General features: G+C 42.0%; 1 protein-coding gene across 1 annotated transcript in view; it reads left to right on the forward strand.

Annotated features, from left to right (window-relative positions):
• Nucleotides 1-1,666: 1,666 nt before the first annotated feature.
• The window catches only part of Cracd (capping protein inhibiting regulator of actin dynamics), a 228,288-nt gene continuing 202,596 nt past the window's right edge, over nucleotides 1,667-27,358 (forward strand). Inside the window, exon 1 of the mRNA XM_071614303.1 lies at nucleotides 1,667-1,748. The gene's annotated coding sequence lies outside the window, so the exon portion shown is untranslated. The remainder of the gene's footprint in view (nucleotides 1,749-27,358) is intronic.

Consider the following 27,358-nt stretch of genomic DNA (forward strand, 5'->3'; position numbering starts at 1 on the left):
AATAAGGTGATGGAACTGTGAAGTGGGGCGTTCGGAAGGTGATTACAGTGGTCATGAAGTGGAGCCCTTGTCCATGAGATCAGTGCCGTTATAAAAGAGACAGCAAAGGGACACCCCTTGCCCCTTCTACTGAGCGGGGCACAGCAAGAAGGTGCCATTTGTAAATGACGTTGCAGGTTCCACAAGACACAGACCTGTCAGCACCTTGATCTTGCACTTCCCAGCCTCCAAACTGTGACAAGTACGTTTCTGTTGTTTATAAGCCACTTAGTGTATGGACTCTGGATACAACAGTCTGAACAGATAAGTGTTGGCATTTTTAGGAGTGGGGAGCTGTCAGGGCAGCACGTGAGGTGATCACATCTACTCTGGAAGGATGGCTGGGAGTTAAGAGACCTAGTTCTAAGACCCAGCTTTGCCTCTGATTAGCCTCGTGACCTTGGACAAGTCACTCCATTCCCTGGGGCCTCAAGTGTCACATGTGGAAGGGAAAAGGGTAGGTGAGAGTTTAGTAAAAGACGCTTATTCAGTGCCTAGCCCTGCTGTGCGTGCTGATACAGGTCCTGCACTAGGAGATGACATCCTTGGGGGAGAGACCGTGAACCATCCCAAATTATTTATTTATCATAGAAGTATACCGCATGTTGTCAGGTATCGATAAATGCCATAAAGAAAGTAAAGCCAAGTACGTGGATTAAAATGTAGTGCTGTTTCCAGGTAGAACAGTCCAGAGAGATTTGAATGAAACTAAAGAAGCCGTGGGAATATTTGGAAATTCTTCCTGGTCTACAACTATAAATCTAGCTAAGTAAGAAGCTATGGGAGTTCAATCTCTTCAAATTGATTAAAATCAATTTCCAAGTAGACATTAATAGTTTCGATGAGTTCCACCAATATGGTGGTTGCTGGGCAGAGTCTTTTTAGCACTACATCTTTTAAATAGCTTCACTAAGTATAGCATCACCTCATTTTAGAAAATAGTCGTGAGAAAAAAATGCCACTCATACTGGTAATTTGGATCCCACCTCTTTCCCCCAGTGCATTCTTCATCTAAAAATCATGTGATTCGTGGAAGAGGAAGTTGCCAACATTTAACCAGCTGGATTGAAGGCAGTTGTTCAGTGTATCCAAGAGCTCTTCTAAGTTATTTTAATATAAATTAAAATTAAGTGGGAGCTTTGGGACTGCCCGGTTTTAATTACAATTGGAATGCATCTTAGGAGACCAGTCTGCCTGTTATAATCATAACAGTGTCATGATGATTATTTAAAAGAATCATTAATAAGCTGGGTCTAGCCTGAGGTCTTACAGTTTGGTTTATAGATGATTCTTCTGGAGTCACATGAAAGACTTTGGAAGGCAAACATTTGTGTTTGGCCCTCAGCCTTTTTTCTTGGTGATGTGCAAGAGTTGAGCAGTTTTCATCAGCAGAAGGGTGTGCTTAAAAGTGACTTGTTCTGTGTGTGAGATACGAGGTGGGATGAACTGGATTTACCATCGACAGAGGCTCATCCGCCGGGGGTTCTGAATCGGTTTCCCTAACGTGGTGTCCGCAGTGTGGGGAAGCCAGATGGAGCGCTGGTGGCTGTAATCCCTGGCCTCGTGCTGGCACCGAATCCAGGCCGTGTCGATCTGTCTCCTTGGCTAGTAGTTCACAGCCAGTGAAACTAGCCCAGCATGAATTATTTAATTCATCTCATCCTTAAAGACAGTTGCAAGAAGTTGTTACAGGACTGCATGACTTACAGGTTTGGGGCTTGCAAATGTGTTTCTGTTCTTTCTGCATTTTCTCCTCTGCTAAAGATAGAAAGGCCTCCTGGGTCTTTGATTCAGCTGTTGTTTACATTCTCTGATCTGCATTGCCTCATCCTGACGGTCCCTCTTGTGATGGGATTTATCTTTTAAAAATTAAATTCGAATCATAATTTCCCCATGTATCTATCTTTCTCAGAATGTTTAGTTATTTCATATGAAACTTAAGAAAGCAAGGAAGGAAATGGGTAGGGAAAGAAGAAAGGAAATTCTGTTTGGACATGGACTAGCAGGACGGGTTGGTATTTGGTTTGTTTATTATCTCTGAATTTCTCTTATTATTGTTTTTTTTTCTTCCTTCAAGTGTTTAAAACCATTTTTTCATTGTGATGAAGTATGTATAGCATAACACCATTTTGACCATTTTAAGTGTACAGTTCGCTGGCATGAAGGACATTCAAAATATCGAGCCCATTGCCACCCACCATCTCTAACACTTTTTTTTTTTTGTGTGTGTATGTGTGGTGCTGGGGCTTTGTGCATGTGAGGCAAGAACTCTACCAACTGAGCTATATCCCCAGTCTTCTAGCACTTTTTCATCATCCCAGAATGACACTCTGGACTCATAAGACAGTACCTCCCATTCCTCCCATTCCTCGTACTGCCATAACCTCTGTCCTACTATCTATTGCTAGAAAGCTCATTTAACTAGGTTCATACAGTATTTTCCCTTTTGTGTATTTACTTCACATATTTTCAAGGTTTACTCATGTTGTAGCATGTGTTAGGCCTTTATTCCTTTTTATTGATGAATAATATCCCACTATACATTTATAACACATCTTTTAAAAAAATCCATTCATCTCTTGGTGGACATTTCCACCTTTGGGCGCTATGAACATTGGTGTCTAAGCATGTTGGAATCCTGCTTTCTACTCTTTCGGATATATACTTAGACATGAATTACTGGATCACATAGTAATTCTGTTTAATTTTTTTTTTTTGAACTGGGGATTGATCAGGGGTGTTTTTGCCACTGAGCTACATTCCCAGTCTTTTTTATTTTTTATTTTGAGACAGGGTCTTGATAAGTTGCTGAGACTGGTCTCGAACTTGTAATCCTCTTGCCTCAGCCTCTTGAGTTGCTAAAATTACAGAGTTGTGCCACCATGCCCAAGTGTGTTTGACATTTTTTAAAAATATTTTTTTAGTTGTTGATAGACCTTTATTGTCTTTGTTTATTTATATGCAGTGCTGAGAATCAAACCCAGTGCCTCACAGATGCTAAGCAAGTGCTTTCCCACCGAGCTACAACCCCAGTGTTTGATTTTTTGACTACCTGCCAAACTATTTTTCTTAGTGACTGTACCATTTACATTCCCACCAGTAGTACACAAGGTTTCCAGTTTCTCTACCTCTTCACCAGTATTTGTTAGTTTCTGTCTTTGGATAATAACTGCTCTAATGAATTTGTTGCTCATTGGCCGTTTCTGTGTCTCTCTTTCTTTCTTTTTCTTTCTCTCTCTCTCTCTCTCTTTCCCTCCCTCCCCCCCCCCTCTCTCTCTCTTTCTTTCACTGATGTTGGTGAGACAAAAGCTACCCAGGTTCAGTAGAACCAGGTAGGGCTATTAAAAATAACTCTGGTTATTTTCAGGGGGGACAGGATTATATTCCTGTTCTATCAAAACAATGTTTTTTGTTCTAAACCATCCATTGACAATGACTATATCCAAGTTTCTCCAGAAATGTGCCTTTTTGACTGGAATTCCCATTGTTTGATTACAACCTGGCACTGTGGTGTATGCTTATGGTTTTCATTGTCAAAAGGAAGAAAATCGCCTTCACCATTGTTCTCAGGACAACTGGAAGAAAACACCAAAGTATACCTGCTGGCTCTCTCCATCTGGCAAAGACCATTTTGCGGTAATATGTGAAGCTGAAAAAGAAGCAAAACACTCACCTATAGATTTTCAGGGACTCTTCTGTCTCAAGTGTTGGAGGAGCAGCATGAGGTAAATAGCATAAGTTGCCGTAAGGGATCCCTTGGCTTTAATTTTATAAGTTCAAAACAGAACAAATTCTGTAGGTGACTGAGGGTCATTAAGAAGTTTAGAAGTAGTGGAGCTTCCTGACACTTCTCTAGGTGGAAGGTGGAAGCTGCTTCTGTAGTTGCATCTTTAAATGATGAGAGGAAACCTAGAGGAACTCCTTTTTGTGTACATGATACCACCAAGTGTAGTGTGCTGCAGAATTAGCATTGACAAATGAGCATTGGTCATATCGAAGCAGGAACAGAGCTAGTCATCACATCCTTTGAACTCCCAGAGTTGTGTGGATATCATCTCAGTTCTCAAGAATGGGCAAATTCCATGACCCTAGTGTTGTACAAATAGACTCAGTGGAGGGTGTTTTTTTTTTTTGTATAAGCCAATGAGTTTCTCTTAGCTACAGTTGAATCTTCATTTTTAGTTAGAGAAATAATGGTATAAAAGTATAAAACTGCTTTGTTGGAACAATTTCTGGTTACTGGATTATTGAAATGTGTATAAATGTGTGTATGTGCGACAGTTTTTGTGTGTATGTGATCTGGGGATCGAACCCAAGCCTTGTGCACGCTTGGCAAGTGTACAACCTTCAAGCTACACCTCCAGTCACTGTATGACTTGTTTATTTTTTAATATTTTTTGTAGTTGTAAGTGGACACAATGCCTTCATTTTTATTTATTTATTTTTTTATGTGGTGCTGAGGATTGAACCCAGTCCCTCACCCACGCTAGGCCAGTGCTCTACCACTGAGCCACAACCCCTGCCCCTGTATGACTTGTTTTTGTGTCATCATCTTTACAGGTAGTTTCTCAAAATGTAGTATTTGTGTATGGTTAGAGAGTCCCAGCACTTCAAAAAGGCAATAAGCAAGTATTCCCTCAGGGTATTTCAGTTTTACTGCACCAAACAGTATTATAAAAGAACTGGGCGAGTCCTTTACCTGGCCTCAGGTGAGAGTCTTGCAGTATTTTCTGGCCTTCTTCCATCAGCTGCTATGAAGGTGTCAGCATAGGTCCCAGTGATATGGATAGTTCAAAATAAATTTTATTCCATCTGCTGTGCTTGCAATCAGAGAAGCAAAATAAATTAGAATTTTTTAATAGTTTGAAACCCTGGTTTTAACAGATCTTATTTGGTCCACTACTGCTAAATATTTTCTCACTGTTGAAAGAGGAGAAACATGTTTAGACAACCAGGATTCAGGACTGAACTCTGGACTCAGGGGGCTTATAACCACCTCTTGTTATTCTGTGGACTTCCTGCACCACCTGCAGCCTGCAACTTCCCACTTTCACCAAAGTCTTGCGCTTCAACCCCACCATTTACTCACAGTCTTTGGTCTGTCCTTTTGGCCACTATTAGAACTTTTCCTTTGATTTTTTGGGAGGTGGAGGGTACCTGGGATTGAACTCAAGGGCACTTGACCTCTGAGCCACATCCCCAGCCCTATTTTGTATTTTATTTAGAGACAGGGTCTCACTGAGTTGATTAGTGCCTCGCTTTTGCTGAGGCTGGCTTTGAACTCATGATCCTCCTGCCTCAGCCTCCCGAGCTGCTGGGATTAGAGGCACGCACCACTGTGCCCGGCAACTTTTCCCTTTTTACCCCTTTCTAGCTGCCCAGTGCATCGGTCTCCTGTTTTCACTTTCCTACATTTGGACTCAGTGTGGGCACCCTGAGCCAGCATTTCCGTTCTCCCCAGCACTTGCCATCCTAGCACCCGTAAACATTGCCTGGGACCCCAGGCTGGCAGACCCTGGAGCACCTCCCTTGGCCACCAGCTCTCATCACAGGCTTACACACCTCTGTTCCCTGTCCTTGATGGGATCATCATTATTTGTCCAGGACTAAAGCGTTTCCATTAACATACTAATTAAAATTGCACTGTACCCCATAAGTATGTACAATTATGTCTCCATTAAAAATTTCAAAAAAATTTTAAAATCCGATACAGTACTGGCATAAAAGCAGTGAAATAGAATTTTTAAAAATTGCAATGACTTTTTATTGTGCTTCTTCATTATTGAATTTTTCAGAACAATTATTTCAAGAATGTTCCATACACTTCAGTTCTGCCTTCATTCTCAGATGTTTCAGCCTCCAGCTTTTCTCAGGAAATTCATAATGAATTTGCTTCTCTTCCTAACTCTCCTTCCCAGGTATTTCCCGTAACTGCCTCACTGTCTTAGGTTTTCTCCAGATCTTAGTTTTGACATGCCTGTTCTCTTGACATTTGGCACATGCTGCAAAATGACAACATATATTAGGGTGGACGGTACATATACATTGTCCACTATAGGAAAGTGTGTTCATATACATTATGTCCGTTAGGGGTTATCCACGTCTTCTTCCTTAGTTCTTCAGAAGTTTGCCTTTGTAATGATCTGGATATGAGGTGTCTCCTGCAGAGCTCATGTGTTAGGCAATGTAGGAATGTTCAGAGGTGAAATGATTGGGTTGTGAAAACTACACCCTCATCAGTGGGTGAACCCATTTCATGGATTAATAATTTGAATGGGCTACTGCCCACTCCCGCCCCCACCTCTGGCTGCCAAGAGCTGAGCAGCTTTCCTCTGCCATGTCCTTCCACCATGGTGTTTCTCAGAGTTCTTGGGGAAAATGACGAGGCCTCTGGAACCTGTCAGTGTGGGCCCTTGTGGTCAGACAGGGGACATTACTATTTATTTATTTATTTATTTATAGTTTAATGGACCTTTATTTTATTTCTTTTTATGTGGTGCTGAGGATCAAACCCAGGGCCTCACACTTGCTAGGCAAGTGCTCCACCACTGAGCCACAACCCCAGCCCCAGGGGACATTCCTTTCCATGATTGTCTCCTTCCTTCCATCTGTGGGAGAGGCCACTGGTAGAGAAGTACCTTTGTCTTTTTCTCATTCTCCTGCAGGTGAGTCCTGGCTCCTCGGTGCCACCTTCAGCCTCCAGTGAGAGATGGAGTAGCTGAGTGCGTGCTGTCCTGCTCACTTGCTGGGCTCACGGCCAGCTAGTTTTTTATTTTTTTTAACTTTTTTAAGTTTTTAGTTGTGGCAAAATATACATGACATACTTTTTGCCATCCCGCCCACTTTTCAATGTACAGTTCTGTGGCACGAAGTGTACGCACAGCGTCGAGCAGTCACCTCCACTCTCCACCTGCAGTACCTTCTCATCCCAAATCAAACCTTTTTACCCACCGACCAATGGGGCTGCCCGCCATTGGTCCCTGCAGCCCAGATTCTCTGTCTTCTACTTTTTGCATCTAGGATTTGCCTATTCTAGGTACCTCATGTGAGTGGGGTCATACAATATGTGGCCTTTTGTGTCAGACCTTTTGCATAGGTCATCTGCATGGTAGCACCTGTGAAAATTTTATTTCTTTTTTTATGGTTGAGTACTAGTCCATTGTGGGGCTGTACCACCTTTTGTTGATTCATTGGTCTGTTGATGGGCATCTGGGTTGTTTCCACCTTTTGCCTATAGTGGCTAGTTTGGAAGGTGCCCCTGGAATGCCTTATGGTGCAGAGCAGAGGCTGTGGTTCTCCACCAACACCGCCATCCAGGCATGCAAAAGATAAGAAATCTGACCACCATATTATTACTTCCACCTCTGAGTGCTCCCTGGAGCATTATTAAGTACCTATCAAAGCTCTGAGGTTCTGCATGAGGAATTGTCCATCATAGTTTGGTGACAGTAGCTTATCTAATAGTCCTCATTCTCTCAGATGTGGGGAAGAGGGCAGTGGGGGATAGCGGTAACTCTCCCTGGGAGCAGGACCGTTTTGCTCTGGCCCTCTGTGTCTACCTGGAACACTTTTTGCCTCAAACACTCAATATATGCAGGACCTGTCACAGTTCTCTGTTGATTAAAAAGTGAAATAAATAACTGGTCAAATCAATGCATGAAAGAATAAATGAATGCAGAAGTAGTAGGAGTGGCTGGTTGTTCATGTGACCAGAAAACAGCATAGAAAAAAAAAGAAAAGGCATAGAAAAGGAGAAAGGGAAAAGTAAATGGGTTAAGACAAAAGAGAACAAAGTTTAGAGTTAGATGCATTTAAAAGAAATTTAAGTTGGAATTAGACAAGATGGTTCAGATGGAAAGTTGCAAACTAGAACAAGCATTGGTTGCATATCAAGATCATAGATACTTGCATCTGCAGGAAAGAATGTTAAGTCTTCATCCAGAAGCCCTCTGTCCCCTCCCTTCCCCTCCCCTCCCCTTCCCTCCCTCCTTCCTTCCTTCCTTTCTTTCCTTCCCCCCCAACCCCCTATCGATTGAACCCAGGGCCTGGTACATGCTCAGCAAGCACTGTACCGCAGAGCCACACCAACCCCCTCCCAGCCACAGAGCCTCTATTTCTTAAGGGATATTGGGAGTAGAAAATGGGAAAAGAGGAAGAACAAGGGAAAAAAAATGAAATGGGGCAGGGAGTCTAGCTCTGTTGCCCAGGCTGGTCTTGAACTCCTGGCTTCAGGTAATCCTCCTACCTCAGCTTCCTGAGTGCTAAGACATGTGCCTAATGGGCAACTTTTATTTATTTATTTATTTATTTTGGGGCAACTTTTAAACTCAGATAAACAATTCTTTTCCGGAGAAAAAGCAGAAGCAGGAGGAGAGGGTTTGAGCTGGGCAGGGAGCAAGGGTGAACCTTGTGGGTCAGGAGCCAGTTCTCTTCCCTGGCTCAACTGCAGGGAATTCTGGTCAGACATTGTGCTGAAGCATTTGCCTGCTCCCCAAATGCCTCATAGTATTCACATTTCCATCATCTGCTTCACTTCTTTGGATCTGGATACCTGTCCAGGTATCCAGGGTTCCTCTTAAAAAATGCAATTCTTTGCCTGGGAAGGGATAACTTGTTATTGGCATGTCTTACTGTTGTGCTTAATGAGCACTAATCATCTAACAGAAAAACAGGTCTCAGTTCTATAACCCATTGCACGATAAGGTGAGTTCTCATCACCTTGTTTTTCAGATCAGATGGTTGAACCGGATTCCACCCTTCAGTGTTTATTGCTTGCCTGCTATGGGCCTGAGACCACAATAGGTCCTGGAGAAGGTACAGTGAACAGAGTAGACTGAACTTGACCTCATGGAGTTCACATTTAGTGTGTATGGGAGGAGGTGGTCCATCAACAGATTAATATGGGAAATATAACATATTCACGTCATGGTTCAGACATGAAAAAAGCAGGGAAGAATGGGAAACAGGAGGAGGAGATGGTGGAGATAGTGACTTTAGACAGGGTGGTCAGAACACCTTCTGTGAGAAGCTGACATTGGAGCAAAGACCTGGAGAAAGGCCGGGAGCAAGATGCCATGTGGTTACCTAGAGGAAAAGAATTTCAGGTGAAGGGAATAGCAAGTCCACGGGGCCCTCCGTGCCATGTCTGAGCCACAAAGGAAGTCACTGCAGACAGACTCTGAAGGGCCTTGTGGGCCCCTGGACTGATGACTTTTGGCTTTTACTCCAAAAGAAGCCATAGGAGGTTTTAAGTGTCAGAGGGACTTGATCTGACTTATATCTTCAAAGGATCATTGTAGTATCAAGTATTAACTTCAGGGGAACAGCCAGAAGAGTGGGCAACCAGTTAGACAGCTGCCTGGAGTTTGGGCTGGAGTGGTGGAGATGAAGTGTCAGGTTCTGGATGTACTGTGGAGGCACAGCCAGTGGGGATTACCTGTAGTCTGGAAGCGGGGTGGGAGTGGGGGGAGCGGGGATGGGGTGAGGCAAGAGGAAACAAGGCCGACTCCAAGAAGAAAGACTAAAGGGAGAAGTGAGCTTGTGAGGGGAAATTAGGAGTTTGGTTTAGGACAGTTTAAATTGCTATAGTGGGCTGACTAGTGACCCTCCAAAAACTCCTCCAGAACTTTAGAATACATCCCTATTTGCAAGTTGAGTCTTTTCGGAGGTAATTAATTAAGGATCTTTTAAAAATAGCTTTATTTTATTTATTTATTTTTTATGTGGTTCTGAGGATCAAACCTAGAGCCGCACAACATGCTAAGTGAGTGCTCTACCACTGAGCTACAACCCCAGTCCTAGTGAAAGATCTTGAGATGAGATTATCCTGGATTTAGGGTGGGCCCTCAATCCAATGAGTAGTGCTCTCATAAGAAAAGGACAGAGGCGCACAGGGAGAGGCTTCCTGGAGATGGAGATGGGGATTGGAGTTATGCTGCCATGAGTCAAGGAAAGTTAGGCACCACTAGAAGCTCAAAGAGGCAGGGAAGTCCCCTCCCCTAGACTTTGGGGAAAGTATGGTGCTGCTGACACCCTCATTTTGCACTTTTGCTCCCTAGATCAGCAAGGAATAAGTTTTTGTTCAACCTGCTGTATTCGTGGTCATTTGTTACGGTATCAACAGGTACATGTTGAAATAACAAGTAGCTTTGGATTTCAGGGAAAAGATCTGGGCTGGAAATACAAAGTTGAGAGTTGTTATAGAGATGCTGTTCAAACCAATGAGAGCGGGTGAGATCCTCAGGGGGAGAGTCTAGAGATGAGAATCCATCCAAAGATCCAGTCCTGGGGCTCAGAGGTTGAGCAAGTGAGGAACAGCTAGGGAAGATCAGCTAGTGGACTCATTCTGGCAGAAGTTCTGGGGAAAAAACACAGGATCTTTTTCCCTTTCTGAGTATCAAAAGGAAAATTTATGTATTGAGTTAGATACCTCCTACTTTTAAGGCACTCAGTTTTAGTTCCTGTTATAAGAAATCTGAGATGAATTCACCACCACCTGGGACTGGTTCAGAATGCCCTACCCCAGCACATGGGCAGGTTTTATTTATAGCCAGAAAAAAGGAAGTGACATATGGAAACAACTTGATTGGCCATAGTCAGCATTTTCCTTATTTGGTCGTCATGTGGTGGATTTCAGCCTTTGGTTGGCTGGAAGCTCAGCTATTATGATTGGCTGAGTCTCAGTTGCTTGGTTACAGGGGTGTACTCTTAGGTTGGAATGACAGTTTGCATATGGTGTCACCCAGAAACTCCTGCCTTAAGGCAGGAATGTTCACAGGTAAAATGATTAGATGATGAGAGCCATAACCTAATCAGTCTGTCCTAATTTGAATGGACTAGCTGTGGGGGTAACTCTAGGCAGGTGGGCATGGCTGGGTTGCCCTGGCTGCACCCACTCATCATGAACTGAGCAGCTTCGCTCCCCCACGCTCTTCTACCAGGATATTCTGGGCCTCACCATGGGTCCAGGGCAATGGAACGACTGAAACGGCAAGCCCAAATAAACCTTTCCTCCTCTGAGTTTTTCTTGCCAGGTATTTTTGTCACAGCAAAGCTGAGGAACACAGTTGGGTTACAAATTTTTATACATCAAGCTACAGTGCAGTCTCTATAGAGGCTGCCTTGGGTCACATTTTGTCGTCCAAGTAGGGAAACAGATTCAGGTCAAACTTACCAATGCTAGCCTCAGATGACTTGCACCCAGGGAACATTTTATATTTTGGGAGGAAAAAACAGGGAGGCCCCTTAATCCTGTTCAATATGGGCAGTGGAAAGTTGCCACGATTGTACTAGAGCAGCAAAGAAGCTGTCTTGGTCCCTCTTTTCCCCTGATCCAGAAGAGAATATACTAGATCAAAGCAGGAATTAGAATCATAGAGTCTTTCAAATAGTCAGAGGAAGGGACTAGAAGGGACTTATTGTGATAATGTGTATGTAAGCTTAGGCTACAACTCTGGGTGAGCAACTTACATAATTATTGTTAACAGCACTTCTTTAATGCTTAACTTTCCTTTTGCAGACCAGGGCCGGGTGTTCAGGAGCCAACAGTGATTTCCTTAAGTTACAGAAAAGGAAAGAACAGTCAATGAGACATCCGTCCGCCACCTGGGGATTCTTTCCTGACCTATGCAGCACCCTACTCTCTTGTGCTTTGAAATTCTCTGCCCTGATTCCCAGGACACATTCTGGGTGCCTCAGCTGCTGCCTGGTTTGTGATGATGGGGAGCAGAACCCTAGGAGCTTCCGGTCCTCTGGCCTACTGCACACTTTTCTGCCCATATTACAGAGAGGAGCCCTGCTGGTTAAGTTCTGCCCAAAGCAGCAGTTCAGGGACTATGGGGTGTGTGTGTGTGTGTGTGTGTGTGTGTGTGTGTGTTTCCATGTGTTCTGTAGGCAGGCTTACTTTGGGGGGTTCTTAGAGGAAGGCAGAGAATCACTGTTTTTCACCTGGTGACTGCCCGGGTAGAGCCCTGCTCTCAGAACCTGTGTGTGGTGTCTGGCTTGGCCTGTTCAAAACTCGTCAGCATTTATTACCTTGTAAAAAATACCTTGTAAGTTGGGTCTTTCTAGGGCTGGGGGTAAAACCCAGTGGTAGAGAGAATGCTTGCCTAGCATATATGAGGCCCTAGGTCCAATCCCCAGCACTGGAAAAAAACAAAACATTGGATCCTTTCCATAACATTATCTGAATTATAATAGCTGGTATAGCAGCCCCTTTGTACTGACAACTACTAAGAATAATAATAATAAAAAAATCTTTTGTTTTGGTATCACTTTCTTTTTTTCTAGAATAAACTTATGATAACCCAGGAAAAGAGAAAAATTGGTTCCTGGCAAGGAAGATGCTGATTACAGTGATGTGGCCTACAGCCACCAGTGTCTTTTCAGATAGACACCTTATTGTTTCAAGGGCAGAAAAACATCGGTTTTCTTTGGCAACAGTAATGGATGATCTGTCCTCTTGTCTTTACTTTTGCTCTTCTGTCAAAAATTAATATTTACCCTGTCAAGGGAAGATCTAGGAAGTTTTCCTCTACCTGAACATGTTGGGATGTTCTCAGTTACTGTTAGAGCAGCTTGTATTTATTTATTTTTGTTCTTACTGAAGGAAAGTCTGAACTCTGGCTAAGGCTCACAGTGTGAGAAGCACAGGTATGCTTCTGTTGATACAGGCACTCCCATCAATTATTCTTCTGCAAAGCCTCCTATCTCATGTGCCATAAAGATGTACATAAAATTTTGAATGAATGGATGCATCTTTTCACATTCTGTTTTATAGCATCCCATAATTGTATCCCCTCATAGTTTAACTTGAAGGTAATTCATTGGAAGTTGCTAACATTAGTGAAAGACAGTTTATGGAGATGGAGACTTACTTGCTTGACCGTCAGTGTTGCTTCAGATCCAGTAATGATGTAAATTGAAGCAAGTTAACTTTTGTTATAATGTCATCTACTGTTCTCCTTTTAAATGAAGTAACAGGCTGATACGGTGATGCATGCCTGTAATCCCAGTGGCTCAGGAGGCTGAAACAGGAGGATCATGAGTTCATAGCCAGTGTCAGCAAGAGCGAGGCACTAAGCAACTCAGTGAGACCCTGTCTCTAAATAAAATACAAAAGTGAGCTAGGGATGTGGCTCAGTGGACGAGTGCCCCTGAGTTCAATCCCTGGTACCCCCAAAAAAGAAGTAACAGCTTTCTTGAGATATGATTCATGTACTGTAAAACTCACCCATTTAAAGTGCACAATTTAGTATTTTTTTGGATATTCACAGAGTCATGCAACCATTACCAGATCCAATTCCAGAACATTTCATCACCCCAAAAGAAGCCAGTGGCGTCACTCCTTTTCCCTCCTTCTGGCAACCCTGTGTCTCAATAGCTTTGCTTGTTGTGTCCATTTTATATAAATGACTCTCTACCGTGTATATATGTATGTAGATATCTTTTTTAAAAATTTTTGTTGGTTGTTGATAGACCTTTATTTTATTCATTTATTTATATGCAATGCTGAGAATCAAACCCAGTGCCTCACACATGCTAGGCAAGTGCTCTACCACTGAGCTGCAAACCCAGCCCCTGTATGTATCTTTTATTTTTTGGACGGGAGGTCAAACCCAGAACCTCCTAAATCCTAGGCAAGTGCTCTGCCACTGAGCTGCATCTCCAGCCCCCTCCACCCTAACCCCCCGCCCCATGGCCTTTTTTCTGGCTTCTTTTACTTTGCATAGTGTTTTGAAGTGTCATCTCTGTGTGTAGCTTGTATCACTGATCATTCCTTTTCATTGTACAATAACAGTTCATCGTGTGGATATTCCACATTGTATTTATTCATTCACCAGTTAACATTTGAGTTTTTTCACTTTTTAACTTTTATGGATAATACTGCCTTGAACATTTATGTATAAGGTTTTGTGTGGACGTATTTTTCAGTCTCTTGGGTATATACCTAGGAGTGGAATTGTTGGGTCAAAGGGGATTCTGTTCCGTGTATTTGGAGAAGTTGCCAGCCTGTTTTCCAAAGCAGCCTACCATTTCACATGCTCACCTGCCATGCACCAGGGTTCCACTTTCTCCACATCTTTGTCAACATTTGTTATTGTTTTTTTTGTGTGTGTGTTTCTGGAATAGAATCCAAGCCTCCGGCCTAGACAAGCATTACACTACTGAACTGCACCCCCAGCCCTTTTTTTTTAAAGTTTATTTTTAGTTTAGTTGGACACAATACGTTTATTTTTTATTTATTTTTATGCAGTGCTGAGAATCGAACCCAGGGCCTCACACTTGCTAGGCAAGTGCTCTACCACTGAGCCACAACCTCAGCCCCAGCCCCCCAGCCCTTTTTTAAAATAGTTTTTGAGACAGCATCTGGCTAAGTTGCCCAGGCTTGCCTTGAACTTGCAGTGTTCCTGCCTCAGCCTCCCCAGTAGCTGGGATTATACAGGTGTGTGCCCCTGGGCTCAGCACATTGCTATTATTGTCCTTTTAGTGGGTATGAGGTAGTATCTCATTGTGATTTTGACTTGCATTACCATAGTGGCTAATGTTGAGCACCTTCTGATCTGTTTATTGGCCATTTGTATATCTTTGGAGAAATGTCTGTTTGTATTTTCACTCTTTTTAAAATTGGGCCATCTTTTTATTATTGAGTGATAAAAGCTTTTTATGTATTGTAGATACAAGTTCCTTATTAGGTGATTTGCAAATACTTTCTTTCATTATGTGGACTGTCCTCTCACTTTCTTAATGATGATCTTTGAGACACAAAAGTTTTAAATAGTGGCCTAGTCCACCATCTGCTTTTTATTTTTCCATTTGTGATTTTTAGTGTTGAGGAACTAATGGCTGATCCATAGTTGAACATTTATGCCTGTGCTTTCTTCAGAAAGGCTTCATTTTAGCTCTTGTGTTTAGGTATTAGATCCCCCACCCCACCCCCAGTGCTGGGGACCAAAACTAGGGCCTTGCTCATGCTGGATGAGCATTCTTACTGTGCTTCCAGCCCCTGGATACATTTGGAGTTGGTTTTTGTACATGGAGTGGGGTAGGATTCCAGTTCCATCCTTCCACATGTGGATATGCTATTGTCCTGCACCCTTTGTTGAAAAGACTGTTGTTTCTCCTTTGAGTTATCCTGACACCCTTATTGAAGATTTGCCCTAAATGTAGATTACTTCTGGACTTTCAGTTCTGTTCCACTGATCTACGTGTCTGTCCTGATGCCGGTACCACACTGTCTTGTGGAAGGTGGCTTTACTCTTCTGTGATACTCATGTTGCACTGGGGGAGCATCTCCCTTGTATACAGTGGGACTATCTCTGATGAGGCTAGGTTATAAAGTCAGGAGGAAGGCACCACACAGATGAAATTGACCTTGAAACTTCTTAGGAAGGTGTGGTGTTGGAGAGCAAGCACCATTTTATGTTGACACAACACAGAAGAAAAAAAAAATATGGTACTAGGGATTCAGCCCAAGTGTCCATAACCACCACTGAGTCAGCATCCTCAGCCCTTTTTTGAGACAGAGTTCCATTAGTTTGCCCTAGCTGGCCTTGAACTTGCAATCCTCCAGGGTCAGCCTCCTGAATTGCTGAGATGACAGTTATGTGCCACCAAACCCAGCAACACAGCCAGTTTTGGACATAGTCATTTCTTTAGTTGAGTACCCACTGAAGGCAATGGCTTCCATTGAGGGGCCCTGGTTATGAAAAATGCTTATCTTTTATAACACTAGAATTTTGTGGAAATTGGGTTCCAAATAGACTCATATTTTCCTCCTCAAGCCCTCATTACACGGGCTCATTGCCTTCAGGCTGACAAAATTGCTACATTATTCATTTCAGTATTCCTGTCTCCCTCTCTTCTAAGTCCATCCCTGTCTTCCTCCTCTTCTTCTCTTTTCCTCTCTCTCTCTCTCTCTCTCTCTCTCTCTCTCTCTCTCTCTCTCTCTCTTTCTTTCAGCCTCTCACCCCGAAACCCAGCACATTTTGCTGAATTTCTGTGTAACCTTTGTGCCTGTGATATTTTAACACTGACTTCATGGGAGAGGGAACTGATTAGGAAGAAAGATGTCAGAAAAGCCTCCTTTAGGGGATGTTTCTCCCTAATATACATTTTGAAGTCCTCACTCTCATTGAGAGTGATGTGGGCACCAAACAGATGAAATTACCCTTGATGGAGCTGTGTTTGCAGATAGTTCTTCAAAGAGTTAAGTAAGGTAAAATGAGGTCGTAATACCGGTGGTCCCTAATCCAATATAGCCAGTGTCCTTATGCCAAGAGGAAATTTGGACACAGGCACACCCAGGGGAAAGGCCATTTGAAAGCACAGGGAGAAGACATCATCTGCAAGCCAAGGAAAGAGACCTCAGAAGGAGGTCAACCCTGATGACACCTCGTCTCAAGGCTTCCAGCCTCCAGAACTCTGAGAAATAAATTTCTGTTGTATAAGCCACCCAGGGTGTGTGATACTTTGTTTTGGTGGCCCTAAGAAACAAATACGGGGGTGAAAATGAAAAAAAAAAAAAACTGAGAAATACTGATGTTGAGTAATTTATTTTTATCCCCACCCCCCTGTTTTTTAACTTCAGGTATGTTTCTTTCTTGATTCTCTGTGTTATTGAAGAATTGCAAAATTGATTTTCAATGTGATAATCTCACTAATAGGAATTTACCTTTCCACATAAAAATCCAACTTGAAACACAATTGCTCTGTAAGGTAATTAGGCATTAAGATTCCTGTTTTATAGATGCCCTTGGGCCTTTTGGCATGTTGTTCCACTTGCCTCTCCACTATATGCCATCCCCTTTTCTTTTGCTAAATTCTTTAAGGATTTGGCTTCCTCCAGGATACTGTCCCTGGCCCTCCAATATGGCATCAGTCATGCTACTGTATATTGACCCAGTACTCAACTGTCTGTCTCCTCTGCCAGACTGGCAGCCTTGTGAGGGAAGCCTGACTCTCATCACCGAGTACAGCAGCCAGCAGAGTGTGAGGATGTTTTGTTTATGGAGGACTAAACTCACAGGTTAATAACTTGAACTTGAGTTTTCTAAACAACCAAATTCAGTTCATTTTCAACTATATCATGCTGTACTTTATCTGAATTACTTGTCATAGGGGCATGGTTTTCTCTCTGTGTACAAAAATATGCTAGTGGGGCCTTCTCCTGACACTGGGCTATAGGTCCCCTTCACATCTTGACAATGTGTAATGTACGTAGGTGTGTAGGTGTGTGTGTGTGTGTGTGTGTGTGTAATAGACTCACATCTTGACTTGTTTCCTAAAGGACTTAATGGCTAACTACCACATTGGATACATCTAAGCTTTGTAGTCCTTGATTGTGATGCAAACAAATTTCTTCCTTCTAGCAGTTGCAAGAGAAGGGTATTGGACAATATTTAAGATATAAAACGAATTTAATACTGGACCCAGATTATGTGTAATCTATAATTGATTGATTCCCTCTCTTCATATAGATTCTGTAGCTAGTGTATTAGGTTCTGGGGATGTAAAGGTGAATAAGAAAGGCCTTTGCTCTCATGAGTAGGTAGTTTGTCATTGAATAGTTGTGAAAACAGATGAATTCTACCACGGTGGGATAAGTGCTGTCATGGAGTTATTGTTGGGATACTGTGAGACCTTAAGAGCTCAGCAGCTACTCTGCCTGCATGTATTTTGGGAAGGTACCCTATTGGAGCTGGGTTTTGAAAGGAGAGCAGGAATTTTCCAGATGAAAGGTAGGAAAGAAGTGCTCAGGCACCAAAATATGAAAATATCTGCTCTCAAAATGAATATGTATGAGGTAAAGAGTGAAAGATATATTTCCAAAGCACTCGTGGTTTTTTGTTCTTGTTTTTTGTCGTTGTACTGGAAATTGAACCCAGGGGCACTTTACCATGAGCCATCTCCCCATCCCTCTTTAGTTTTTATTTTGAGACAGAGTCTTGTTTAGTCTCCTTGAAATTGCTATCCTGTCTCCTTAACCTTCAGAGTCACTGGTGTACCCACCAAGCTTAGTTAATAGTTGTTTTTTTATGGTTATGCAGTAGTGGGTAAATTTCTGTTTTTCTTTTTCAGAATTTTCTTTAATATTATTGCTTTATTGGTTTCATAATGCAATACATTGAATAAAAGCCTATAACTGCTGCATCAGAATGGTAGTGTGAATTAACATTATTTTTTGTGGTATGAGGATTGAACCCAGGACCTCTACCACTAAACTACATCCCTAGTCCTTTTCATTTGATTTTGAGACAGGGCCTTGCTAAATTGCTGAGGCTGGTCTTGAACCCATGATCCTCCTTCCTCCTGTAATTTTTCCCAAGTAGCTGGGATTACAGATGTATGCCACAATGCATGCCTGAATTAAGTTATTTTTATTACCTATATTTGTACTTAATGTAGCATCTAGATAATACTAGTATTGCCTAATTTGAGAAGTTATTATTGGGTTTTTAGGAGAAGGCAAGGACGAGATACCATTTGCTCCATTTTTTGATAAGTGGACTCCAGTTTCCCTTGAGTTTCTGTTGGCTTTGTCTCACTTGGGAGGCACTGGGACGTGGGGGGGGGGGGTGCCCTTTGCTGGTGTGTTCAGGGAAAGAGTGACTTTTAGCTTGGTTGAAGACAATGAGTTTACCCTGAATAGAGTTAATCCAATCCTGGATAGAGTTAATTGAGCAGTGAGTTAAGGAGGCAGCATGAAAGGTGGCAGGGAGGATCTGGGAGAGATGGCGTCATTTACAAGGCTACCAGGGAAGAGTCCACTGATGGAACTCTCAGAAGGCAGAGCGGGTCCAGAAAGCCAAGCAAGAGACACTGAGCAGGTGAAGTCGGGCCATTCAGGAAACAAGTCTGCAGACACTTGGCTGGTGCTAGAAGGTTCTTTTTATGTGGAGTCTGTCAAGTCTTTCCAGGGAGGGAAAGGGGGCTTTCCAGGGAGGCTGCTAATAGGTGCCACGCTGGCCCACACACCAGGCTCTGGAGGCTTTCCCAAAACAGCTCCAGAGTGAGGCTGAATGGGCTCTCAGTTCCCTGTGCATCCTGAAGGTTACAGCTGACGCTGAAAGTATGTATGCTGAGGTGTCGCCTTTCTGATTTTATTTGTGGAAGAAAGTTTTAAAACACATTCTTTACATTGTGTCATATTTAAGTCATTACCCCGTACTGTTCCCCCCACCGCAAGGGATATTTTTCTCGGTCCCTTTTGCCTAACAATTATTTATTTCCTCTGGGTGAAAACCAAAGTCATTTCTAACATGCCCTATTATTTTTTTATTTTAACCCCCTTTTCTTCTTTATATAAAAACCTCAGTATAAATTACAGTAGCAGGTTTATCTTTTACCCAACAGAAGAAAGCAGGGTAGGCTTACCATTTGACCAGTTTAATAATTCAAATAATCAGAGCATAAGCACTGGAGGGGTGATTCAAGAGGCCATATGTGATAGGACAAGGAAGGCTGAAGCTTAGGTCCCAACGCTTCCGAGTAGCTTACGATTTGTGTTATTAACTGAGTATTTCATTTACTGAAATACTTTCACAACGAAATTTAAAGAAACGATGATTTAAAAAAAAATGGAAGGAATTTCTCAAAATAATTGCATTTTCTTGCCTCCAGAAATGTGACCACAGGTTCTGGCCCATAAAGTGCTATATTTTCCTCCAGAAATGTTATAAGCAATTCTAAATACAAGGTCTATAAACCATGCTACATTATTTGTAGGCATTCAAGTACATGGGATCAGATATTAAAATACTAAAATATATCCAATGTTTATTTGTCCTAAGTGTATGTCATGGCATACGTTCAGATGTCACCTCTGCACAAGAAATCCTACGTAACTTGAAATTCTTTTCCAGGACACACACATACAATTGCATGGGTGGTTAAGAATTCTGGTTTTGTTTGTCAGGCAATCTGGTTGCAAAGAGTGGCTTCCACTTTTATGGAATCTACTTTGAACTGTATTCCACGTGTGCTGTGGTAGAGTGCTAACTTGCCAGTTCCTTAAGGAGGTCAGATTTCTAGGAGATATAGTTACAAAATAAAGGCCCTCTCTCATCAACAGATGGTTTCAGTGGCAAAGTCAAGGTGACAAGATTTAAAATATTTATTGCTTTTAAAGACACCCACTCTTCAGTGACTAGTAACCAGGACAACAGACACTTAGTAACAAAGGTGGCTGATGTTTAGAATGTTATGAATAATGATGCTGTCTTTCTAAAAACAACAGTTCTCTCTCTTTCCCTCTTTTTTTTTTTTTTTTTGGTACTGGGGATTGAACCCAGGGGTGCTTTACCACTACTTTTTATTTTGAGACAGGGTCTCACTAAAGTTGCTTAGGGCCTTACTAAGTTGCTGAGGCTGGCCTTGAACTTGTGATCTTCCTGACTCGGCTTCCCAAGTTGCTGGGATTACAGGTATGCGCTGCCTCGACTCAGCCTGAAGTGTACATTTCTCGTGCTACATCAGACCTCTCTACTCTTTTCCTCTCTGACACTAGTTATCTTATTCAGTTAGATTCAACTAAATGCTTGCATGCCTGTCTTTTTTTAAAAAGTCAAATTATTTCATATCAATAGCAATTTACACTTAATACTTTGCCTAAGACTCACTTGGATGCTCTGTGGAGACTGTATCACAAATTCCTTCCTTCCTTCCTTCCTTCCTTCCTTCCTTCCTTCCTTCCTTCCTTCCTTCCTTCCAACCCAACGCCTTGTGCATGCAAGGCAACCACTGTACCAGCTGAGCTATATCCTCAGTCCTATTTATTTTTTTTAAATATTTATTTTTTAGTTATAGTTGGATACAATACCTTTATTTTATTTATTTATTTTTATGTGGTACTGAGGATCAAACCCAGAGCCTTGAACGTGCTAAGTGAGCCTCTACAACCCCAGCCCCACCAATAGTTTTATTTCTAATGATCTGGGCAACTGTACAGCATTGGCACCTGAAAATACAAAGATCTCATAAAGTAGAGCACTTAGATGAAAGGACTAAGTAATCTTTTTTTGTGGTCCTGGGGGTCAAACCCAGGGCCCTATATTAATATTCTGAGAAAAGTATTTTTTTTGTTTTTTATCTATATTTGTTCTGCTCTAGAAGGTACATATTTAGTGTTTGTGGTTGATAATGATGAGATCATGACAAGTTAAATAATATAAATAATATATTAACTTAAAACAGCAATGTAAGAGTTGAATTAAGAGTGAAGTTAATGCTGTGAAGTTGCACATGAACAGTATGCCTCTGGAAATGGGATCGTTGGTTCTGGCCCATAAAGCGCTATGAACTTCAGTTATGGAGGTGGTGATAGCCATGGTTATGGAAGAGGATTTCGAGATTAGATGAAAATGGCAAGCTTTTACTCTGTGCTTCCAAGAACAAAGGACATTAACTTCTGTTCAACAAATGAAAAAAAAAATTGTAAATGTATAGTTGTTTCTCCAAAGTGTTAGGAGAACAAGTAGAACAGAAAGGTTAGGGAAATGTAGTGAAAAATAGAAATGAGAGAGAAGCAAAACCAAGAAAGATGCAGACAAAGGAAAATAACAGAAGGGACGGATGCTCGAAATTAGAGGCCAAAGGCACACCAACGTAGATTCTCCTTCTTCATTCTACACTTGGAGTCAGAAGCCAGAGCCAGCTGTGAGCACGGACCGTTTCTTTCCTTATTATTATCACTGTGGAAGTGATGCCAGACACAGACCCAAAGCAAGTGATGCCAAAGCTTTTTCAGAGGCGGGAAATGTGCCTTTATTTGATTCTTTGTCATTAGAGACAATCTTGTACCCTGAGAAAGTTCCAGAATGAAAATGGTTTTTCTAGTAAGTTATTAGCTAAGGAGCAGGTCTAATAATGACCTGAAAAATAATATTGTTAGCAGTGCAGTTAACATAGTTTTTGTAATCTTGGGCACACAAGAGGCTCCCCAAAAGATCTCGTTCTTCTTAATGAAAAAAAAAAAAAGTAATCAAATGTCGATTAGCAGGTTAAGTGAGATGCAAGAATAAATACATAAATAAATGCACATTCAATACATATGTACCCTACCATACCTTAAGCCCAACTAAATTTCTTATTTTAATAAACAGGTTTCATTCAGAATAGGAAAATCACCTCTTTTTTTTGTTTGATTTTTGTAAATAGGATTTTCAGCTCTCCTAGATCCATTGTTAACTTTCTTAAAAAAAATGCATTTACTTGAAATCTGCAAGGACTTACAAATGAGTTGATTCAACAGTGAGGTCCGAGGACCAACATTTTATATAAGTGTATTATTAGAAGTTTGGAGGCATGCCAGGTATGCTGTAGGTGGAAATATTATCAGGCCCTCTGTTCTGCTTCACTCCAAAAGCTGGTGAAACCGTCCTCTTGAAAATAATAAAAATAATGGAGAGTTCAAGAACTATTGGCCTGGAAAGTGAGAAACTACAGGCCAATGTAGTTTACTCCTGGCAGAGGAATTTTCTTTTTATTCCACTCCTTTTCTTCCACCCTGCTTTTTTCATAAAGAAAAAAAAATGGGGGCTGGGGTTGTAGCTCAGCAGTACAGCACTCGCCTAGTGTGTGCAAGGCCCTGGGTTCGATCCTCAGCACCACATAAAAATAAATAAATAAAACAAAGGTATTAAAATAATAATAATAAAGATTACTAAAAAAAAGAAAAAAAATATGTGACCCCCCCCCTTCCTTAACAGGACACGGAAAGAATACTCAATTAAGACATTACACCTTAAAAACAAAAAAAAGACATTATACCTGAGTTCTGTTATTTAAGATGATTTCTAGTATTTCTGTTATTTAAGGTGATTCCTCGTATTTCTGTGAAAACAATAGATTATATTTCTAAAATCTATTTTAATATTCTAAAATAATATGAAACCTGCATTTATCTTCGTGTTTCTTGGGATGTTTGTGATAGTGTGCTTGGTGTTTTAGTCGAGGCCAGCTCCAAGAGAGAACGAGGCTGGGGGCATTGAGAAATGTCTGAGGAATGACGAGGGAATGCGTTGTGATTTATAAAGACAGATGAATTATCACTGCCCTACCTTAGTGAATGATACTGAATATCTGTCACAAGTGGAGTTTTTAAATGAATGGTTGTTCAGGGCAGAGAGCTAAAATGGAAGCTGGTCCCATTAATATGGAAGGTTTTCCTGGGGTTCTTCCCACTTGAATTTTTTTTCCCCAAAGTTTTAAGATAAACTTAATTATTACATATAACTTCACCAAAGTCAATGGATTACATGTGAAACTACATTAAGTATTAAAATAGAGTCATTTTTACTTGGATTGCCATTTAAGCCCCATGAGAATATTCTTTGGATGTGGTCTTAACCGCTGATGGAGTCAATAAGGTGGCTGTGTGTTGTCGCACAGCTTTCCAGGTTGGTTTTATGTGTGTGAGTATGGATGGTAGGGTGAGGGTCGGTGCTTGACCGTGAACAAATCACGCTTCCTGACATATATTTCCCACAGACGTTGTCTCCCAGGTGCTGGACACTAGATAGGTTTCAGGAGTCAGCTGGAGGTTACAGATAAGGATTGAAAGGGACAGTCTGGGGGCGTGTTGCACATCACGTTTTCCTTCATGTTTAACATCACTCAACAGAGAGTCCTTAAAGAATATCAGTAGAATCCTTATTTTATTTATTCTCTGTGGTGTTGGGGATTGAACCCAGGGCCTCATGTTCTACTCCCCAGTCCAGTAGACTCTTTGTTTTAAAGATATTTATGTGGCTCTGACAGAAACCCTGAAGACTCCCCCTTTTACCTTCAAATGGGAATTCTCCTGTGTTCCCCTGGTTGATCCCCGTGATATTACTGAGTGCTGGTAGGGATCCAAGAGAGCTGGGTATTATGTGGCCTCAACAATGTCGCTGCCTTCCTGGGCACCAAGTCTTGGTCTGCACTAGGGTTGTCCCCTCATCTGTAATGGGTCACAGAGTACCTGGTTCAGTCTTCCTAGGCCACCTCACATCACCTAAGATCTCTGTAGAGTTCTACCTTGGTTTTGCTTGTTGGTACAACCCCATCAAAATGTAAAAGCCATTCTTGGCTCCTGGGCCATAGGCAAGAGGGCTGTGTGCTGGGTGTGGCCTTAGCTTGCTGACCCCTGACCTGCATAGAAGAAAGGGAGGGAGAAAGGGAAAAAGGAGTAAAGGAGTTGGAACTGATCACTTTTAGATATAAGACTCTGACACATTCTCTGAGAAACAACAGGGTGAAGAGTAGATTCTGGAGACAAAGTGGGTTTTTTTTTTGTGTGTGTGTGTGTGGGGGGGGGGGTTAAAAGTTTTTTTTGAAATATAAAAGGTGTTCACTTTTTCACCTCCCAGTCACTTGTCTACCACCAGCCCCCATCATGTCACAAAAATGCTCCCCTGCTTTTTACTTTCAGAAGTAGTGCTGGGCACTGATTTGGGCACTGATGAATGGGGTGGGCACCCTTTCAGTCCTTTCCTCACTAAGCAACGTTGCAGAGATGCTGTGCCCACTGGCCCGCTGAAGTGCTGCCTTCCCAGGATCCTTAAGCTCCTCTCTGCCCCCTCTTGAAGCAGCTCCTCTCTGCCCAGTCCTTTCACGTTGTCCTTTCTTTGGATTCTTCCCAAAGCCCCTCTTCTCCCACATGCTCTTCTTAGCTGGTTTCAGGTAATCTGGAAATGTCAGCTGTCACCTCTGTGCTTGGGGCTGCCAGATGTGCACCACTGTCCTGACCTTTTCTCCTACATGCCCCACCCCCTTTTATCCAGATGCTGGACGTAACTAATAACTAGCTAGATGCCCCACAGACACCATGATCTCCGTCCCTTCCCCACGAGACCTGAGACTCCTCTTTTACTCTCCATCTCAGTTACCCATAACGCCTATGTCTTACACAGGAGTATCTTCTTAAATCTGGGTGTCCTCTCCCTTGCACACCCAGCTCCTTAGCAAGTTCCGGGTCTTATCTCACAGCCCCTGACCCCGCTGTCAGTCTTTGTCTGTGAATCCATCACTGATTCAGAACCGCATCCCCCGTCTCCACTCTCATTTTCTCCAGTTTTGTCCATCCTTTCCTCTGTGGCCACACTGAAAATTCAGACCTGTCCCATGCCACACTTTCTTTCTTTTTTAATTTTTTTTATTATTGATTTTTTTTAGTTATACATGACAGCATAATCCATTTCAATATGATTATACAAGCATTATTCTAGTTAGAATTTCATTCTTTTTTTATGAAATTACATGGAATTTATTTTATTTATTTGTTCTTTTTAGATATACATGAGAGTAGAAAGCATTTTGACATATCACACATATATGGAGCATAACTTTCCATTCTTGTGGTTGTACATGATGTGGAGTTACATGGTCACATATTCATATATGAACTCAGGAACGTGATGTCTGGTTCATTCTACTGTGTTTCCCATTCCCATCTCCCTCATTCTCCTTTGTCTAATCCAAAGTACTTCTGTTCTTCTCCCCTCTTATTGTGAGTTAGCATCTGCATATCAGAGAGAACATTCGGCCTTTGGTTTTTTGGGATTGGCTTATTTCACTTAGCACGATAGTCTCCAGTTCCATCCATTTACAGGCAAATGCCATAATTTCAGTCTTCTTTATGGCTCAGTAATGTAGAATCCCATTCTTATGATGTACATGATGAATGTTTTCTCTGATATGTGGGTGCTAACCCACAGTAAGGGGGAAGGGAGGAATAGATTAGACAAAGGGGAATGAAGGGAGTAGGCAAAGGAAAGACAGAGGAATGAGTCTGACATGACTTTCCCACATCGAAGACAGCACAGGGAGCCCACCATGCCACACTCTAAATTCCTCAGTGGCAGCCCAGCCCGTAAGGTGTGACTCCTCCTCATTGCCACTGTGGTCTCCATATGATCGGGCTGCCCACCTCTCCAGGCCCTTTTTTGACGTTCTTATTCCACACTCTGTCCTGGTAATACCACATTTTGGAGTTCCTGGAGGAGTCTCTCTTCTAGCTCCCTGCCTCTCCTTGCACTGTTTCTTTGTCCTGGCTGACTCTGTGTGCACAGCGGGTTCTCCATCTCCACGGGTTCCACTTCTGAGGATTCATCCAACCATGGCTGAAAGTACGAGGAAAAAGATCCTGTCTATACCGAACATATACAGACCTTTTTTTTTTTTCCTTGTCACTAATTCTTAAGCAATAAAGTCTAACAGCTATGTGTATTAGGTATAACACAAAGTAATCTAGACATGATTTAAAGTATATGGGAGGGTTGTGTAGGTTATATGCAAATGCTATGCCATTTTAAGTAAGAAATTTGAGCATCTGTGGATTTGGGTATCTGCAGGAGGCCTAGAACCCATGCCTATGGATACCTCCAAAGTTCTGATTCCTTCATATATTATGCATTTCTGTCTCTTACCACTTATGTTGAAGTTATTTGTTGATATTTTTGTCTCCTTTCTGGACTGGACTCCTCCAAGGCAGAGCAATCTGGTTGGTTCCTCAGGGAATCCCAAAGCTGCCTTCTTATTTAATCCTTATGACGCCCCGTGAGGTTGACATTATACCAGTCCTGTGCATAAAGAAATGAAAATTCAGAGAAGCTGAATGTTGTGAGCTAGTGTAGTGGGCGAGCTGGGATCTTGTCAATATTTACACATACTAGTTGCACATTCTGACTGAAACCATAACTTGCAGTAATTGTAAATTTAATTTTACCAAAATTATGTTGTGGTTTCTGAGGCAGGACAAAGAACAGTGGATTTAGAATCAAAGACCAGGGTTGGAATATTGTTTTGGCCATTTCTGGCTAAACTGATTCGTGTGATGTTATTTATTGCCTCTGAGCCTTTCCTCATCTCGATAATGGGCACCGTCATCATCCTAGTGATAATGATGATAGAAGAAGAGGCTACGCACTGTGTCTGGAAGTGCTTTGTAGAGGACATACAAAATGACTGATGACTTAGTTTTTTTGTTTGAGTTTGCATTTGTTAGAAACACCTCAGAGACCAGATTCTGGCAAGTTATTTTAGTTTTCTTAGAGTATTGTCCTTTAACTTTTCCACTAGCAAATTAGAGGTGTAGGCTTGAAGAGTAAATGAACGAATATTCAGCATCACCGGTAAAGTGTAACATTTAGAATGCCCTCTAAAAGTTTGGGAGTGTGAATTTACCTGCCTTGTAAAGTTCGTACCTGAACTTGAAGTCCAGCTTCATGTGCCAGCTAAATTGGGTCACTCTCTCAGTGAAAAAGGCTGGTATTGCTGCAGATGCTGGGCTCCTTCTCCTTTTGTGAAGCTGTGAACCTGATGCTTTCCTCTTCCCTCGCTG

This window comes from Marmota flaviventris, chromosome 7 (genome assembly GCF_047511675.1).
Source record: "Marmota flaviventris isolate mMarFla1 chromosome 7, mMarFla1.hap1, whole genome shotgun sequence".
Classification (NCBI taxonomy): domain Eukaryota; kingdom Metazoa; phylum Chordata; class Mammalia; order Rodentia; family Sciuridae; genus Marmota; species Marmota flaviventris.